Source organism: Anomaloglossus baeobatrachus, chromosome 2, assembly GCF_048569485.1.
Source record: "Anomaloglossus baeobatrachus isolate aAnoBae1 chromosome 2, aAnoBae1.hap1, whole genome shotgun sequence".
In the NCBI taxonomy this organism is placed as follows: domain Eukaryota; kingdom Metazoa; phylum Chordata; class Amphibia; order Anura; family Aromobatidae; genus Anomaloglossus; species Anomaloglossus baeobatrachus.
This window is the reverse complement of record NC_134354.1, coordinates 691,866,421-691,876,810: the sequence shown is the minus strand read 5'-3', so window position 1 is coordinate 691,876,810 and position 10,390 is coordinate 691,866,421.

Genomic DNA, 10,390 nt, shown 5'->3' with positions numbered 1-10,390 from the left:
CGGTAAAAATGCATGCGTTTTTTGATGTGTTTTTTTCGACGCAGGTGCGTTTTTGTGCGTTTTTAGCGGCCAAAAACGCACAAAAACGCAGCGTCAAAAAAACGCAGCGTGCGCACATAGCCTTTGTAACTCCCAAAACGTTAATTAAAAAAAACTATCGACTTCCAGTTCCGGCGCTGAGATGTGAAGAGGGGGAAGGAGCAGCTCCATACAGCCCCTGCAATATACAGCGACTAACAGAAGCAAACGGCACCCCAGACCAACTATAAAGGCTGCACTGAATCACCAGCTGTCAGTGCATGGATCATTATCTCCTGAGGAGCTCAGGAACACCATTCAAGCCCAGAGCATAGCAGAGGGAGGAGGTGGTGAGTGCAGATAACATGCGCCCACAGTGAGGAGGAGGAGGAGGGAGAGGAACAACAAGGGCAGCTGCAGCAGTGTGCAGGAGGCCAAGATAACAGAAGAATTCAGAGTATGCAGAGTGGTAAAGAGACATTGGGCTAAGGGTACCTTCACACTTAGCGATGCAGCAGCGATCTGACCAGCGATCTGACCTGGTCAGGATCGCTGCTGCATCGCTACATGGTCGCTGGTGAGCTGTCAAACAGGCAGATCTCACCAGCGACCAGTGAACAGCCCCCAGCCAGCAGCGACGTGCAAGCGACGCTGCGCTTGCACGGAGCCGCCGTCTGGAAGCTGCGGAGACTGGTAACTAAGGAAAACATCGGGTATGGTTACCCGATGTTTACATTAGTTACCAGCGCACACCACTTAGCTGTGTGTGCAGGGAGCAGGGAGCCGTGCACACTGAGCGCTGGCTCCTTGCTCTCCTAGCTACAGTACACATCGGGTTAATTAACCCGATGTGTAATGCAGCTACATGTGCAGAGAGCAGGGAGCCGCGCACACTTTTTAGCGCTGGCTCCTTGCTCTCCTAGCTGCTGTACACATCGGGTTAATTAACCCGATGTGTACAGCAGCTACATGTGCAGAGAGCCGGAGCCGGCAGCACAGGCAGCGTGAGAGCTGCAGAGGCTGGTAACTAAGGTAAATATCGGGTAACCACCTTGGTTACCCGATGTTTATCTTGGTTACAAGCTTACCTCAGCTGTCAGACGCCGGCTCCTGCTCACTTCATTTGTCGCTCTCTCGCTGTCACACACAGCGATCTGTGTGTCACAGTGGGAGAGCGCCTTTGAAGAAAACGAACCAGGACTGTGTTTAACGAGCAGCGATCTCGCAGCAGGGGCCAGATCGCTGCTCATTGTCACACACAGCGAGATCGCTAATGAGGTCACTGCTGCGTCACAAAAAGCGTGACTCAGCAGCGATCTCGGCAGTGAGCTCGCTGTGTGTGAAGCACCCCTTAGGGGAAAGAGATGAGATTAATTACAAAAGGCTGGCAAAAGAAGTGGCAGATCATCTGACAGCAGACATCAGAGAGGCAATAGCAGCCTCAGTGAAGGAGGCTTTGGCTGCGCTGCAGGAGGACGTGGAGCACCATGATATGAGATTGACAGAGGTAGAACAAAGAGTTTCTGATGCTGAAGAGAATCTGATAAGATTGGAGAGCAGATTTAAGGAGCTAGACACTAATGGTGGTGTCACACAGCGACGATGACAACGAGGTCGCTGCTAAGTCACCATTTTCTGTGACGTAGCAGCGACGTCCCGTCGCTGTCGCTGTGTGTGACATCCAGCAACGGCCTGGCCCCTGCTGTGAGGTCGCCGGTCGTTGCTGAAGGTCCTGCTTCATTTTTTGGACGTTGCTCTCCCGCTGTGAAGCACACATCGCTGTGTGTGACAGCGAGAGAGCGACGAACTGAAGCGAGCAGGGAGCCGGCGTCTGGCAGCCTGCGGTAAGCTGTAACCACGGTAAACATCGGGCAACCAAGAAGCCCTTTCCTTGGTTACTCGATATTTACATTAGTTACTAGCACCGCCGCTCTCACGCTGCCAGTGCCGGCTCCCTGCTCCCTGCATACGTAGCTGGAGGACACATCAGGTAATTAACCCGATGTGTACTCTGGTTAGGAGTGCAGGGAACAGGGAGCCGGCACTGGCAGCGTGAGAGCGGCGGATGCTAGTAACTAAGGTAAATATCGGGTAACCAAGAGAAGTGCTTTCCTTGGTTACCCGATATTTACCTTCGTTACGCTTCCTTGCGTCGCTGGAGGCTGGTCGCTGGTGAGATCTGCCTGTTTGACAGCTCACCAGCAACCATGAAACGACGCAGCAGCAATCCTGATAAGGTCAGATCATTGGTCGTCACCTTAAGGGTGGTGTCACACATAGCGACGTAGCAGCGATCACGACCAGCGATCTGACCTTATCAGGATCGCTGCTGCATCGTTACATGGTCGCTGGTGAGTTTTCAAACGGGCAGATCTCACCAGCGACCAGTGACCAGCCCCCAGCCAGCAGCGACGTGTGGAAGCGTAACTAAGGTAAAGCACTTCTCTTGGTTACCCGATATTTACCTTAGTTACTAGCGTCCGCCACTCTCACGCTTCCAGTGCCGGCTCCCTGTTCCCTGCACTCCTAGCCAGAGTACACATCGGGTTAATTACCCGATGTGTACTCCAGCTACTTGTGCAGGGAGCAGGGAGCCGACACTGGCAGCGTGAAAGCGGCGGACGCTAAAAACTAAGGTAAACATCAGGTAGCCAAGGAAAGGGCTTCTGACTCGCCCACCCCAGGGCTATGGGACACCCGGTGCCGGGCCGGACTAGTCCGGGGGACGTCAGTGGTGGCGGAGCCCGGCTTCGTGGCCCTGGTGGGTGTCAGTTAAAATGGCTGGTGACTTGGGAGTAATTAAAGTTTTTATTTCGTGACGCCACCTGTGGTATGCGGCTATTTAAGCCGCCGCTGCTGTATGAGGCCTCCGGGGCGATAGAATGGCAGCAATGATGGTACTGCTCCCCACAGGTGGAGCGGTGCCCCGGGGCACAGTTGGTGCTTGTGAGTGTCTATGCAGATGAAATAACAGAGGCAACTCCAAGGGTGCAGTTAAAGTTGTTTACTCACAGTTCCTAGTAGGTGCACACTGGTGCCTCTTGACTGCTGAGACCCACTGTCAGGGACCTCCGCCGATCCTGGGTAATTTCTGGAGTAAAAGCCGGTACCCTTCTCTCAAGTGTCTCTGTCTGCAGCTGTCTCCTTAAGCCTAGCTCTTTTAGGATGAACCTGCTCGGCCTCCACTACAGCCTCCAGGCTGGGAGCTCGCCTGTCGGTTACTTGCCCCCTTTCTAGAGGTTCTGCTGTGGGCTGTGGCCCTGGGAGTTTGCAACTTTCCCTGGGCCTCGGTTTTCACTGTTGGAGATGATTTTTCACTCCTTCTGTTTCTAGGGACCGTCCCCTGTTGCAGCTTGATCCCTCCACCGATTTTCCTGTGGAACAGGCCACCACAGCTCACCAGCTATCCGTGGCCCTGGAATCCCTTCTCTTCCTCTGCTTGGTGTCACCTGGACCCTCTGAGTCCCAGGATCTTCACCAGGAAGCGTCTTTCTTTCCTTAGCTCCTGTCTGACTAGAGCTTTTCTTCTTCTCCTTCTCGTCTGCCTCCTGCAGACCTCCTTCTCCTTCCCCTCACTCTCTTCAACTCCAACACTTCAACTGACTACACTTGACCTTCCTTTCAGTGTCTGCTCTCTGGTGGCTCCTCCCACCTCCCCAGTTGCTCTGATCTACCCTATAGGAGCAGGGATGGGTCTTACGGCTCCTCCCAGCATGCAGCATGGGAGGGTTGTTGCCACTATCCCTGGTCCCAGTGTGTTCCTAACAATGGGTGTAGTGTAGATTTGCCAGGGGACCGGCGTTCACTCCTTTCCTCACCCAGAATGGGACATCACACCGCTAGATGGGGTGCAATGTCCTGTGGCGACGGAAGCCTCAGGGACGCCACACTCCCCCACAGCGAATCCCAGCACGTCCTCGGGCTGAAAAACAGCAAATGTGGAAAGAAACTGCAAAAACATTTTTGGTATGCATACATAAAACAATAAAACTTTTCTTTCCTTTATGGGAGGCACAGGTACTTAAACGTTGCAAACTTTCTTATAAAGAAACGCTACATGTGCACTTCCAGTCCATTGCACGGTTTGGGCACTTCCCCCATAATTCTGGTAGGGGGCACAACGGGTGCAACTATTTACATTCTTGGCTACAACAAGTCCAGTAGCCTGGCAGTTCGTTCAACTCTTCAAACTACAAAAGGGCAAAGACAAAACCAGCCACTAAGTCCAGTGGCCTGGTTAACACAGGACACATTACACATTCACCGGGGACCACATTCCAGTTCCGTTGCTCGGTACATATAAACAAGGAGGGTGACATCTTCAAAAAGTACACGGGACAATAAGGCAGGGTAGGGTGTCGTCTTCAAAAAGAACATTAGGGCAAAACAAAAGTGACGTCCTCACAAAGGATGAGGGGCAGACTGGGGCTATTTACAGTTCAGCACCTTCATCTCTTTACTCGCGGGGGTAGATACGAGGATCCCACTCCGGCATTGCCCCAGGCAACAGGTAGGCCGAGGAGATCATAGTCTGGGTCCCCTGGGTGCTGGTCACTGGCCTACTGCGGGACGCTGCAGCCTGGGTAAGAGTGGGGCTGCTTGCAGGCACAGCGCGGCTTCCTTGCAAAGCACTGCTTGCTTGCAGGGGGCTGCTGGTCTGTCGAGGGTTACTGGCTGGCGCGGGGCTGCTGGCTGGTGAGGGGTTACCGGCTGTACGGCGCCACTCTGGCTCTTCCAGTGGTGCTTCCCCCCGCACGATATGGGCGCCCAGGTCATACCAGCCGCGGCTCCCCATCAGCCTTGTGTATTCCAGCACATCACCCGGCTTTACATCACGCCCTGGGTGACCTTTAGTGCGGTGCTCCTCTATGTCGCGGCGTGCAATAAAGACGTCCTTTCCTAGGCCTGGTTCCCTGATGAACCCCCAGCCTTCCTTCAACTTAAATTCCAGCACCTGGCCTCTGCATACTGGGCCCTGGTGCTCTCTGCGGCTTCGCCGGATCCGGGCCTTTGCAGCCAAATTGGACGCCTCTTCGGCATGGCGCCTCTCCTCCCGGCTCTCCCGCTCCTGCTGGTACTCTTCCAGCCTCTTCAGGCAGGCCAGTTCATTAGCCTTTGGGGTTTCTTTGGGGCGCAGTGGCTGCTGCAGTCTCCCACTGTCGATGGGCGCGGCGTCCCAGTTCACTCCCGGTGATGTGGTTCCCAGGAGGCTAACAGGGGGACTCGGAAGGTGGCCCACCAGTGGCTCAGGGCCCAGGTGGCACCAGGCGCCATCTTTGGGGCCCTCTGGCAGGTCTCTGGCGTCCCCTGGAGCTTCAGCGGAGCTGGCGAGGAAGTCTAGCAGGGCTGTGGAGGGGCTGGGCGTTGGCGCCTGGTAGGGCCGCGGGTCCGGACGGGTCAGGGTAGTATATAGCTCACCCGGGCGCTGCTCATCGGCCTCCATCCTGTGGCCCACGTCCTCAGGCACCATCCGGTTTTCTCTCCGCCGGTGCACCTCCGTCTGCATGGTGCTCAGCCTCCGGGCCAGGATCTTCATCTCCTCCCGGAGCAGGTCCAGTTCAGGATCCATTTCCCGGGTCCCTGGTGTGTATTTCTGCGGCTTCTCCGCCATGCTGCTTGCCTGGGGAACGCTTGCTGCTACACTGCTCGGGTGCTCGACCACGCCACTCGGCTGCACCCTTTCCCCTCTTGAAGGCGGGGCCGGAGGCTGCACCAGCATCTGGCGCCAGACTGGCGCCCAGTCCATCATGGCCGGCACCGCTCCGCTTGCGATCAGGTACATTTTTACTCTTGTCTGGTCTGGCATTTAGACTCGTTCTGCCAGCCAGCCAGCTTTTCTAGACGCCATGTCTTCTTCTTCCGCTCTCCATAGCGGGCACTGCTTAGCGCTCTTTTCTTAGACAAGGGGGCGGGGCTTATTTTTCACGCTCTTTCTTCTGGCACGCCCCTCTTCTTCCCGCGCTCAGTGGCTTCAATGGCGGCAGTTTCTCACAGTAAAACAGTCTGTTTAGCACAATTCACATTCACAGTTCTTTCAGGCGCACAGTACCCATCCTGGGCACGAAATCCTGTTCACAGCGCTAAAAGTTGACTCGCCCACCCCAGGGCTATGGGACACCCGGTGCCGGGCCGGACTAGTCCGTGGGTCGTCAGTGGTGGCGGGGCCTGGCTCCGTGGCCCTGGTGGGTGTCAATTAAATATGGCTAGGTGAATAAAGTTTGTGTTTGTGACGCCACCTGTGGTATGCGGCTATTTAAGCCGCCGCTACTGTATGGGGCCTCCGGGGCTGATGGAATGACAGCTTAGATGGTCCTGCTCCCCACAGGTGGAGCGGTACCCCGGGGCACAGTTGGTGCTTGTGAGTGTCTATGCAGATGAAATAACAGAGGCAACTCCAAGGGTGCAGTTCAAGTTGTTTACTCACAGTTCCTGGTAGGTGCACACTGGTGCCTCTGGACTGCTGAGACCCACTGTCAGGGACCTCCGCCGATCCTGGGTAATTTCTGGAGTAAAAGCCGGTACCCTTCTCTCAAGTGTCTCTGTCTGCAGCTGTCTCCTTAAGCCTAGCTCTTTTAGGATGAACCTGCTCAGCCTCCACTACAGCCTCCAGGCTGGGAGCTCGCCTGTCGGTTACTTGCCCCCTTTCTAGAGGTTCTGCTGTGGGCTGTGGCCCGGGGAGTTTGCAACTTTCCCTGGGCCTCGGTTTTCACTGTTGGAGATGATTTTTCACTCCTTTTGTTTCTAGGGACCGTCCCCTGTTGCAGCTTGATCCCTCCACCGATTTTCCTGTGGAACAGGCCACCACAGCTCACCAGCTATCCGTGGCCCTGGAATCCCTTCTCTTCCTCTGCTTGGTGTCACCTGGACCCTCTGAGTCCCAGGATCTTCACCAGGAAGCGTATCTTTCTTTATTTAGCTCCTGTCTGACTAGAGCTTTTCTTCTTCTCCTTCTCGTCTGCCTCCTGCAGACCTCCTTCTCCTTCCCTTCACTCTCTTCAACTCCAACACTTCAACTGACTACACTTGACCTTCCTTTCAGTGTCTGCTCTCTGGTGGCTCCTCCCACCTCCCCAGTTGCTCTGATCTACCCTATAGGAGCAGGGATGGGTCTTACGGCCCCTCCCAGCATGCAGCATGGGAGGGTTGCTGCCACTATCCCTGGTCCCAGTGTGTTCCTAACAATGGGTGTAGTGTAGATTTGCCAGGGGACCGGTGTTCACTCCTTTCCTCACCCAGAATGGGACATCACACCGCTGGATGGGGTGCGAAGTCCTGTGGCGACGGAAGCCTCAGGGGCGCCACACTTCTTGGTTACCCGATGTTTACCGTGGTTACAGCTTACCACAGGCTGCCAGACGCCGGCTCCCTGCTCCCTGCTCGCTTCAGTTCGTCGCTCTCATGCTCAGCTTATGAAGGATGAAATAGAAGATCTTGAAAACAGGTCTAGGAGGAATAACCTAAGGCTGGTGGGTCTGCCTGAGACAGTGACAACAAAATATTTGGACTCAATCTGTGAAAAAGAATTACCCCAGGCTTTAGGCTTACCACATAGCTGCCGTGTAGAAAGAGCGCACAGAGTGGGACCCATAAGGGAGCAAAGAGATGGTCACAGTAACAATGATAATACCTCCAGGCAAGGTGAAATATCCAGAGCAAGACAGGTTATTATAAAATACCTGGAATACAAAGATAAAGAAGAAATTCTACAGGCCTTTAGGAATAGGAAACAGGCACTATGCATTCAGGGACACAAGATTCTATTATTTGGCGACTATTCGGCAGAACTCACATGAAAAAGAAAAGCATTTAGCCAGATCTGCACTGCCCTCTATCACAAAAACATTAAATTTCAGCTTTTATACCCAGCAATACTAAGAGTAAAGGCCCTGTCACACACAGAGATAAATCTGAGGCAGATCTGTGGTTGCAGTGAAATTGTGGACAATCAGTGCCAGGTTTGTGGCTGTGTACAAATGGAACAATATGTCCATGATTTCACTGCAACCACAGATTTGCCAAAGATTTATCTCTGTGTGTGACGGGGCCTTAAGAGGAGCAGATGGGGTTACAAAGACTTTTCAGGATCCTTCAGAGGCGGAGCGAGAGATACTACAGGAGGGGAGCACACGGCGACAGGAGAGGAATGGGAAAGAAGGGACTTTCACTGATCCGAAACATGCAGATCCTGCAAACATAACATCTGCCGTTAGACCCAAAAACAAGCCAGAGTGGAGTCAATCGAGATCCAGACCATCCAGTCCGAAGGAAAAGCGACAGATGGCGACTTCAGCTGGGAAAAGAAGAGGAAGAGGTAGCAGCTCATGAACAAGCAGGACAAGAAGAGGACTTAATTTGGGACTTCTGAATGGAGCCGTATGGTGACAAATGTGCCTTAACTCTCTAAAGCCTCGCCTACCTCCTTTTCTCTTTCTTCTTCTCTATCTCTTTTTCTTTCTCTGCCTTTCTCTCGCTCTTTTTCATGCTTACCACTTTTTCTCTTTTATCATTTACTAATGCCCTTTTTTTTCCCTCTCTTTTTCTTCTCTAAGGCTGGAAACACATTTATGCGTGTAAAATCGGTCAGACTTGCCTGAAAAAACTCGTCCGATTTTAGTTCATGTTAGGTCAGTGTGCAATGCAAGTGCGATGCTTTTTTTTTAAATTTAATGACTAGCAGAGCGTGTGTAATGCGTGTTTGATGCGTATGGGATCCCTTTTTTCTATGTCATCTGCCATTCAGCAGAGCTGACAGCAGACACAGATAGAGCCGCACGATCAGAATGAAGTCGGATGTACTTCACCCGACTTCATTGTCATACCGCGGCTCTGTCTGGGTGTCGCGTCCTGATTAGCGGTCACCCATGAAGGACTCGCCAGTGACCGCTAATCCCCTGAGTGACTGCAGTGAGCAGCGCGATTAGCGCTGCCGTCACTCAGGCTACCCGCGATTAGCTGGATCCTCCACCCGAGACCGCAACTCACCTGTGACTTCATCACTGTCATTCGGGCGACTTGCTGTCACTGTTGGAGAATCCAGCGGTGGCCGCAAGTAACCTCAGTGACAGCACAGCTGATCGCGCTAATCACCTCAGTTGCTGCGTGGAGCTGTCAGGAGCGGCTGTGTTCTTCTGCAGCTCCTGTCACCTTCATGTAGCAGAGCTGGAAGCGACCCGGGACCTCCGTGGATTACGCCAGAGCTGGAGGGGTTTTTGGGGCTTAATAAAGTGGTGAACAAGGGTATTTGTTCGTGTTTATTATTGCAAATAAAGGATTTTTTCACTGTGTTTATTAACTTTAAATTACCGGTTAATCATTGGGGGTGTCTCATAGATGCCTGCAATGATTAATCTAGGACTTAGTGGCAGCTATGGGCTGCTGCCATTACCTCCTTATTACCCCGTTTGCCAACGCACCAGGGCAAAACGGGAAGAGCCGGGTACAGTCCCAGAACTGTCACATCTAATGGATGCGGCAATTCTGGACGGCTGCTGGATGTTATTGTTAGGCTGGGGGGCTCCCCATAACGTGGGGCTCACTATCCTGAGAATAACAGCCTTCAGCCGTGTGGCTTCACCCTGGCTGGTATTAAAATTGGGGGGACTGCATGCCGGTTTTTTTTTTTTTTTTTTAAATTTATTTATTTTACTGCATGATAGAGACCCGCCCACCGGCAGCTGTGATTGGTTGCAGTGATACAGCTGTCACTCATCTTGGGGGCGTGTCTGACTGCAACCAATCATAGGCGCCGGTGGGCGGGTAAAGCAGGGAATACGAGATTGAATAATGAGCAGCCGGCTTTTTTAAAAGAGGAGAAGCCGCCGGAGCAGTGTGAACGCCGTGCAGCGCCGCGCTGATGATCGGTGAGTATAAGAGAGTGGGGGAAAGGAATAGACCGACATGGACAGAGAGAGAGAGACCGACCGACAGACCGACTGACAGAGAGAGAATAGAGACCAAGAGGGAGAGACCGACTGACAGAGATAGAGATTGACCGACATTATGAGACCTCACTCATTTCCAGTGCTTTGTGACACATGCGATAAATGTATTTAGAAAAACGGATGTCACTAGGATGGTGTGAGTGCTGGTCCGTGTGACATCCTTTTTTTCACGCTCCCATAGAGTTGCATTGGATAGACTTGCACGAGAAACTCTTCAAATAGCAGCTTGCTGCGTTTTTTTTTTTTTTTTCTTTCTCAGTCCGATTTGGAGTGAGAAAAAAAAAATCGCAGATGAGAGCTGATTAATTGAATAACATGTGTCCGAGTGCAATGCGAGATTTTCTCGCATTGCACTACTGCGAGAAACTCGCAAGTGAGAAGTCGGCCTTAAGGCCCCGTCACACTAAGCAACATCGCTAGCAACATCGCTG